Consider the following 8,609-nt stretch of genomic DNA (forward strand, 5'->3'; position numbering starts at 1 on the left):
CGGCAATGTTGGGACAATTTTACCTACTATGTCCTTCATTGCGACAAAAACCACAATGTTTTGGCTGCACACATTCTCTAATATCCATCTCATTGTGAATCCTTATAGATTTTGGTAGTCCTTTTGTTAGTCTTCTTGTTGTAATATCAAGACGTAGATGTGGACAATTATAAGGGTTCCAATATCCCTCATTTGATGCTCGCTCGAACTCTTTATGATACACATTAAAAATTGTTTGAAGCCTATACACGTTGTCAACATATTCCTCCCAATGTAGATGAATATGTGAGCATGCTGCAAGGACATGGAGACATGGAAAATGTAGCATTTGAAAAGCACCGCAGTCGCACCAATGCGATCTTAGATTGATGCAAAACCTCCTAGCTATACCCCCACATTGCGGGGGTGGCATCTCATCCACCATGAAAGACTTCTCTTCATGATCGAATTGACGAACATAACTGCTAGATGCTGTTTTTTGATTTTCTTAGATTACCTTCATTAGTGATTTTGAGAAGATAAGGCCTAATGTGATCTAAGCTTGTGACTGTACACCTTTCCTCACAAACAACTTAGCAAGTCGGAAATACATTCACTTAACCATAGCTGTTATGGGAAGGTTTCTTGTTCCCTTAAGCACTGAATTAACACATTCTGCGAGGTTGGTTGTCATGTGACCATACCTTCTCTCTTTTTTATTGAAGGCTTGAGCCCACTTCTCCTGTGGTAGGTTATCCAACCATCTCATCGCCTCTGTATCATTTTCCTTCAGTAACCCTTGCCAGTAGTTAAAAAATAATAATGCTATATGTCCCAAGTTGGTGTCTTTGGTATCCTGAAGCTAATTCCATCTACGGGGTTAGCAAGGTTGCTAACCCCGCAGGTGTGGTTTGCTAACCATTATTTAAGAATTGTTATTTCCTTTATCATAATTAAAAATTTAAATTAAATTTTCCACTTTAATAATTAATTATTATTAAGTTTAATAGAAATACATATAAAAACCAATAATGCTATATGTCTTGAGTTGGTGTCTTTGGTGTCCCGAAGCTTACCCCACCTACTGGGAAAGCAAATCGCACCTTCGGATTTTTGTGTGCATACTCTTTGAATTTTCCCTCGCCTATAGGCTTGCCAAATTAGTATTTGTAGAAAGAAATTACCACATAAAATCTACATGTGGTCCATTAGGTAGATGTCACACCATCAGTTTCATTCCGTATCTCATACTTCATCTAAATAGGCCTACTCAAGTTAGTCTTTTCAATCAAAGGTTGAAATGGCTCCCCTGAATAATCAAAACAAGCTTGCATTTGAGTTGATAAATTCAGGTATTTGCAATGGAGCATTAATTGAGAAAAAGCTAATCATCAAATTTTAATTTAAATTATGAAACCCATGGCATTTAGCTGAAAGGGTTCGTTATTAAGATTAATGTTAGACTTATGATAGAAAAGATTAAAAATTATAAAGAATGTGAAAAGCAGGTAGCAATTGATGCTTTACTACTCCCTGTTATAGAGTTCTTCTCCTCAGTATTGATGCCAAGTTCTTGATGCTATAATCCTCAGCATCCTCATTTAGGATAAGTGAATGAGAATTTCCAAGAGGTATAATGGAGAACGTAACTTCAACAAGGGTTTTTTTTAAAATGACTAGTATTTGAAAAAAAAATAGATGGATTAATAAACTTACAATTTAAATTTTATAGTGCAATAAAAACAAATCTTGAAAATAAAAGAGGACCCCATGAGAGCTCCAATAGAAATCCAATGCCAGTGATCATCTGTAAACATGCCTCGAGACTTAAGAACAACCTCTCCAATTGTTGGCGCAACAAAATTGTTGCCATTGTTTGGCTATGACAAAAAGGAAGCATGGTATATTCATTGGAGTTCCTCTTTCAACAAAGATTATATGACAATCATTGAATGAAACTTACAATGTTCCATCTTGGATTAAGAAATTCATTGATAGATATAGCATTTGCCCACTCATCATCAGTGAAATCCAGTAATTCCATCTCCATCATGACTGAATATCATCTACTTACAGAAGAAACGTATAAGATTAAATATACAAATATCATTAACTTATCATAAGTTAGGTTGGTGAATTTGAAAGGATCTTTTAGACCAGTTTAACAAGTTCAACAAACTAAATCAACAAATTGCTGATAACCATTGGAGGTAATAAAGCCATCCAACACGTAAACAATGAGCAAAGTGAACATTCCTAATGTATTAGCATTAACCATGACCCTAACCACATCAGCAATAAACCAGAATAAAGATAAAGCCATTTGGTGTGTAAAGAAGAATGCCAAAACTGTAAAAAAAAAACCTAGGGAAAAAGGCTTAGAGAAAACAAAACACATATTGACCAATAAACCCACGTCATTATGCAAGTTCCATATAATAATAGATCTATCTTCAAATTGATGTGAAAATCAAAGTAAAAAAAAAACCTTGAGTTCTTTTAGTAGCTTGCAACAAGGATGAAACTAATAGTATAATAAGTAAAAAACAATCCAAATTCCAAATTCTAGTAGGGAGAGAGAGAGAGGAATCTTTGGCAGCTAATAAGAAAATCCAAATGCCCAAGGTAGATGATGCAGGAGATCCCTTTGTTCATAGAAAACATAAAAACTGTCCACAGTCATAGTCAACTTTGCCATCCCATTAAACATCATATTAACCAATCTACAAAATAAAGCATCAAAGAACTTCCCTCCATCAACAGTTGTTTCATGTGCTAGAATCAGAACTATCATTGATATTATTATGATTTGAGTACCCTTGAATCCATAAACGAACGAATTGCACTTCATTAACAACCATTCTCATGAAAAGTATGCCACCAACAGGTCCCATCTAGAGATGCCATACTTGGTAATCGGCACAGAAGGATGAACTTTAGATCTATTATAAGGAATACTTAAATCTTGTAGGAGCTCTTGCCCTATATGGAATGAGTTGAAGGATTGAGCGAAGACAGTGTTGGAAGCAATGATGGATGAAAATATGCTTAAGAAGGAGATATTAATTAGGAAGAAGAAGATAACATAACATACCTTAATATAAACTTTATTCAAATCTTCACAATTAGCAAAACATTATATAGATAGCCGATAGCCACTTGTATAGGCTTTATAAAGACCCCTAAGATTTTAAAAACTCTCATTCTGAACTCTTCTTTACTCACAATAAACTCCACAATAAACCCAAATAACTTCTATAACTCATGACCCTTCATATTCCTCTAACTTATAGCTCCTAATTTATTATAGAGTAACCCCTCATTTTATTAACTCATAATATGTTGAAGTTTATTTTCCAACATCTCCACTTAAACTTAAACATTTTGTCATTTTGTTAAATGTGACAATCACAAAATGTTGGACAAAAATGCTCACTATTTAATGACGCGGAATCAAGATCTTCCTCGAGATCTAGATTTTCCATTCTTTCTTTCAATTCCTTCAGTTCCTTTCTTATTTCATTGAGGCTTTTCCACAACTCTTCATTAGCCTCCTTCATGTCTTCAAACTCATGTTTGAGTTCATTTAGCTTCTCTTCATTTATATCTTTCACAATAACATTGTAGTATTGTCATAGATGCTTTATCACTCGCGTTAAGATATCATTCTCTGCATCTTTCTTTGTACATGCACGAGGTCCACACACTTCATGATATCCTAGCTTATAATCAAATTTTATTTTCACAACAAAATTAGGTAAGTTGTCACGCCTGACCCTTGAGTCCCATTCGTGACATACAGCCACTATAACCCAAGGGAGGTCAAATTTTACCTCAACTCTGGATCATCGTAAGGCTGACCTGTTACTTGTATCAAAGTCACCAAAACAAATTGGGGGAAAATTCAACAATATACTATTATAACAATTTCTATACATGGCCATCATAACAACATGAAGGTAGGGAAAATGTGAAGGCTCACAATTTAACATACATAACCATATTAGAAACCAACCCCTAAGTATGGTTTCTTATACAATTGTTAGACAACAACAAATACAAGGTATTTAAAAAAGGAAGCTAAGTGCAGATAAGTCGATATACACACTAATGGATCCCTCCTAATAAATGCCATGGACGGGAAAAAATAAACATATACAAAACTTACACTGAATGCACCAAAGATAGACTCTTGCCAAGCACTTCACGTCTGCATAACTACGTAGAACTAAAACCCTAGAAGAGGATAGAGGGTTGAGTAACTAGGTTACTCAATGATGGGATTAACATGGAACTATAAATTCATACATTTCAAAAACAATAAAATATAATCAATATGACAATGATATATTCTAAAAATTTACTAATGTCCAAAACATAACTTACATTAGTAAAAGTATTTATATTATCAATTGGTGAAAGCCAAGTTTTTACTCAATTAACATCATTCATCTAAACAACTCAAGAAATCAATGATTTGTGAAAACATGAATACCATACTAATAATAATTTTCTTTCCATAATTTAAAAAGAATCAAGAAATTGCATAACACAAGATTTAATAATTCTAACATGTAAAATTCTTCAACAAGTGACAGACCAAAATTATGCCACAAACCACATTTCAAAGTTCTTTGCATGAAAATACTGAAGGTTTCAAAGTATGAAATCAATGTCTCAATGAACTCTACATAGATAATATCATTTTAAAAGTCCAACAATATATGAGGATAACATAATTACCAAGTATGGAGCAACACTCATGATTTTAATGGACAATATACACTGATAAGATTTTTAAAACATCAATGGTTCAAAACCGATTTGAAATCCAAAATCATCCATTCCTTTCAATATCTCAATAAAACAGGGTTTTAAGAAATAGATAAGTCGACACTCGACAATATAATAAATGGCCTCTAAATCCCTCTATCGCTAACCAGGGCCTCAGTTAGGTTTGGAGCCACTAAGGCACGCAACTCTTGGTATTGCCCATTGGGAAGCCCGTGTGGTGACTCCGGACAACCCAATAATACACCTATTTTGTTTCTTTATGCGCCTCCTGAAATTGTGGTATTTGAATTTTCCACCCCACCTCTGATAGGTTGCTCAGTGGAACTCTACTTCTTACTACATTAAGTACTGGGGATCCCCCATGTCACCATCAAAACAAATATATATTATACAGCCTGTAGGCTCATTAAATAGATCAATATGATTCTAGAGATCTCAACATAATTTCACAAACTTTCACATAATTAATTTCCACTTCAAAAGTGAGTAAACTGATCATAATATCTCAAATAGATACCTTTTCATCAAACAAGCATCATTTGGTAAAATAATCTTTAAGTACACATTTCAGTCATAACATCAACAATAACACAAAATGTGTTGCATAAATAGTTTGCATAGACTCATTTAATATCATAACGAGAGTCTCAAGTTTCATGAAAACATTCATTTTGAAATATATGATTCAAAAATGAAGTTTTCAAACACAAGTACGATGCTTTTGTAAACTCTGTGAATAAACTCAATCATAATCCAAACATGGTTTTAAAATACCATAGGAAGCAGTTCAAGACATTAAGCCTCTTTTCTCAAAAGCATTTGGCAAAGGAAAGATAAATTTACAAAGCTTCAAAACTCATTTCAGTCTCAAAATATCCACATAGTCATAAATATTCACATCTCAAAAATGAAAGTTATCTTCAATATTTAGTTGCACATTCCAAGAAACCAGATTTCTTACAAATGTAAATAATTCGCACTCACAAGTATTGCAATGAGTTCACTAAAGGCCAAATAACTTCTCCAAGGGTCGTAGATAACTTTTTAAAGCATAAACATTAATAATTGAACATGAAAGATCTTTAAAAATACATTTCCACATCAAAGTTCTCAAACTAGAGCAACATAAATTGGCAAGCATTTTCATAAACTCATCCAAATTCAAGGTGATGTTTTAAAGAATCAGAATAATATTTTAAGAAACTTTTAACAAGTGTAAGGCATGAATCTCAATAATTTCCTCGAATAGGTAAGTTAAGAACCAAGCTTTTGAACACCATTAATATACTTGCAAATATTCTCAATAACTCATTTAAAATCAAGCATGATTTCATAGTCATGAGAAATATTCAAAATAAAATATTACTCAAATATATATATAAGAAACATGCATGATAGTATAGTCCTTGAAATCAGTAAGTCACACTCACAAACTTGGCGAGCTATACAACTCCGGTGTTAATCCTCCACCGATCCTTCACCCTTGGCCATAGCCTCACCTCCTAGCACAATCCAAGCAAAATGATGGATTAAAGTCAAGATCACTGGGCACAAGGATGAGGAAAACTCATCAAGATGGAAAACAAGCATCTAGAGTTTACTAAGAACCTCCAATCAAAGATCTCACAAGAAACAATCTCTCCCAACACCTAATGGCAACAAAGATAAAAAAGAATACCCTAGTTGGTTTAGTGCTACAGTAACCCTTGCTTGTAGATGAAGAGATCTTCCCTAGTCTTCAAAAAAATCGAAGAAAAAACAACCAAACACTTCTTCCAAACTCCAATCTCAAACAAATACCAAGAATATCCACCAACAATCTCAAAGAAACTCATTAAGAGGAGAAAGAAAAAGAAGAAAAAGAAGAAGAAGAAGAGTAACCTTACCTCAAAGCTTCTCAAAATCTTAAGAAAAGACTCTTTTCAAGAGAGGAGGAAAGAGATCTTTGAGTTTCTTCTTGATTCAAGGCAAAAGATGATGAGTTTAAGGAGTGGAGATGAAGGTTCTAGAGGAGAACGAAAGTGGAGAAAGAAAGGGTCATGAAAAGAAATTAAAAACAAGGAAAAATGGGGCTTAAAACCCTAAGATCGTGACCTATACGGGTCTCATATGGGTCCTATACCACCCCCTATAAGGACCCACATAGCCTTTAGAAATTCTTTGAATTCCATGATAGGTTCCATATAGCCCGTATGGAACCCATCATGTCTCTCAACCCATAAAAAATGGTTGTTAAACAACCCATTTGGTGGTCTTTTGACCTTCTTTTTGGGTCTAACTATTGGGTTATATCGCAAAAATCAAATAATCATCAAAAGGCATGCAGAAGCAATAATATATTTGCGATATATTCTAATTGTTTTAATGAACACCGTAATTTAATTAAAAAACCTAGAAAATTGTCGTAGATCTTCTAGCGCCGAACGCAAGTTCCACACCACTAGATCACACACCGGAATTAAGAGACAATCTCCTCTTCTTCTCCAAATAGAGGCTAGGGTTAGAGAGGAAGAGAGAGCTTGGGGATTTTCTCACTAGAGAATTAATTGAGTTCTCCTATAGTTAGAGAGGAGTCATATTTATAGAGACTTCATAAAACATGATAAACATAATTCAATTATGAGTTCTATTCAAAATATGAACCTTCATAATATGATAAACATCATTCAAGTATGAAGTCCTATTCAAAATATGAACCTTCATAATATGATAAACATTACAATAGAAGTTCTATTAGAAATATGAGTCCTAATCTAACTAAAACCACTTTTGTCTTTGAGTCCTTATAATTTTGATTATCTATTCGACTCCATCGAATTTAAATTAAAATTTAAACTTAAGACAAAAATCCTAGACCAATTTACAATTTCACTCATCCCATTACATAAAATTGTAAATTGATAATTTTACCCCTGCACTCAAAATGAGACTGATTCTTTATCCCTTTAAGCGTGACTCCCTAGGTTCATTCTGATTGGCAATGGGAGGATAACAAAGGACGTGAGTGACACCTAGCCAGCCCCGTGGCCCCACATCATAACCCAATTGAACACGAATGAGTAGATCATTACGAACCTTTCCGATTATGATTACCATATGTGTATAAACCTTTCGTTCTTGTATCCCAACCGAGTGAGAGCCATGGTAATTGTCAAACTCACTGAACTCGATTATATGGAAATAACTATAGTGGGGTGAGATTACCAAACCACTCTTCGTGTCCCACATGATTAGTTTGACTGCTTTGGCTAAGGTCTTCTAATCTCACATACTTATAATCGCATAGGATGCTAACTTGTTTACTTCCGAGAGAACGAATTCCTTCTTGGTGATCACTCATAATTGCTACTTGTCCGACATAGTCGCACTTCAAGGTCGGTCCTACCAAAGGGTAAACTAAGCCTAACAACTCTAGTAACAGACTAGACGTCATAAGTACATTGTGATCATGATACCTCAGGTTTAAGGTCTACTTATATGATCATAACCAACAATCCCAATCATTGACTATCAAAGAGTAAAATCCATGTGATTGGATTGTTGCGAGTCATGTTTGAATACACCAATCCTAGTGATGCATTTATGGCATATGCTCCCACTATTCTATAGTGTTCAACTAGCACTTTTTGTCAAAGTATGTCATACAAATCCTTACAAATCTTTAATACCCAATTAAAGATTCTCCGATTTGCAAACTATTTAAGTGTATAAGTACCAAACCCTTCTAGTGCTCTTCTCTTTATCCCACAAAGAGTAGAAGGTTTAACTTAATACACATGGACTATGATATTCAAAACTAATTATAATGGCATCCTAAGATTTATATGAACATCAAA

General features: G+C 34.1%; 1 long non-coding RNA gene across 1 annotated transcript; it reads right to left on the reverse strand.

Annotated features, from left to right (window-relative positions):
* Nucleotides 1-1,690: 1,690 nt before the first annotated feature.
* On the reverse strand, nt 1,691-6,794 carry LOC120258381. The gene is made up of 4 exons (XR_005535977.1): nt 6,660-6,794; nt 6,204-6,275; nt 1,943-2,045; nt 1,691-1,859 (listed from the first exon to the last, which is right to left on the reverse strand). It is a non-coding gene; the product is annotated as an uncharacterized LOC120258381 (long non-coding RNA).
* Between the last annotated feature and the right edge of the window lie 1,815 nt (nt 6,795-8,609).

This window comes from Dioscorea cayenensis, chromosome 4 (genome assembly GCF_009730915.1).
Source record: "Dioscorea cayenensis subsp. rotundata cultivar TDr96_F1 chromosome 4, TDr96_F1_v2_PseudoChromosome.rev07_lg8_w22 25.fasta, whole genome shotgun sequence".
NCBI classification, from domain to species: Eukaryota; Viridiplantae; Streptophyta; class Magnoliopsida; order Dioscoreales; family Dioscoreaceae; genus Dioscorea; species Dioscorea cayenensis.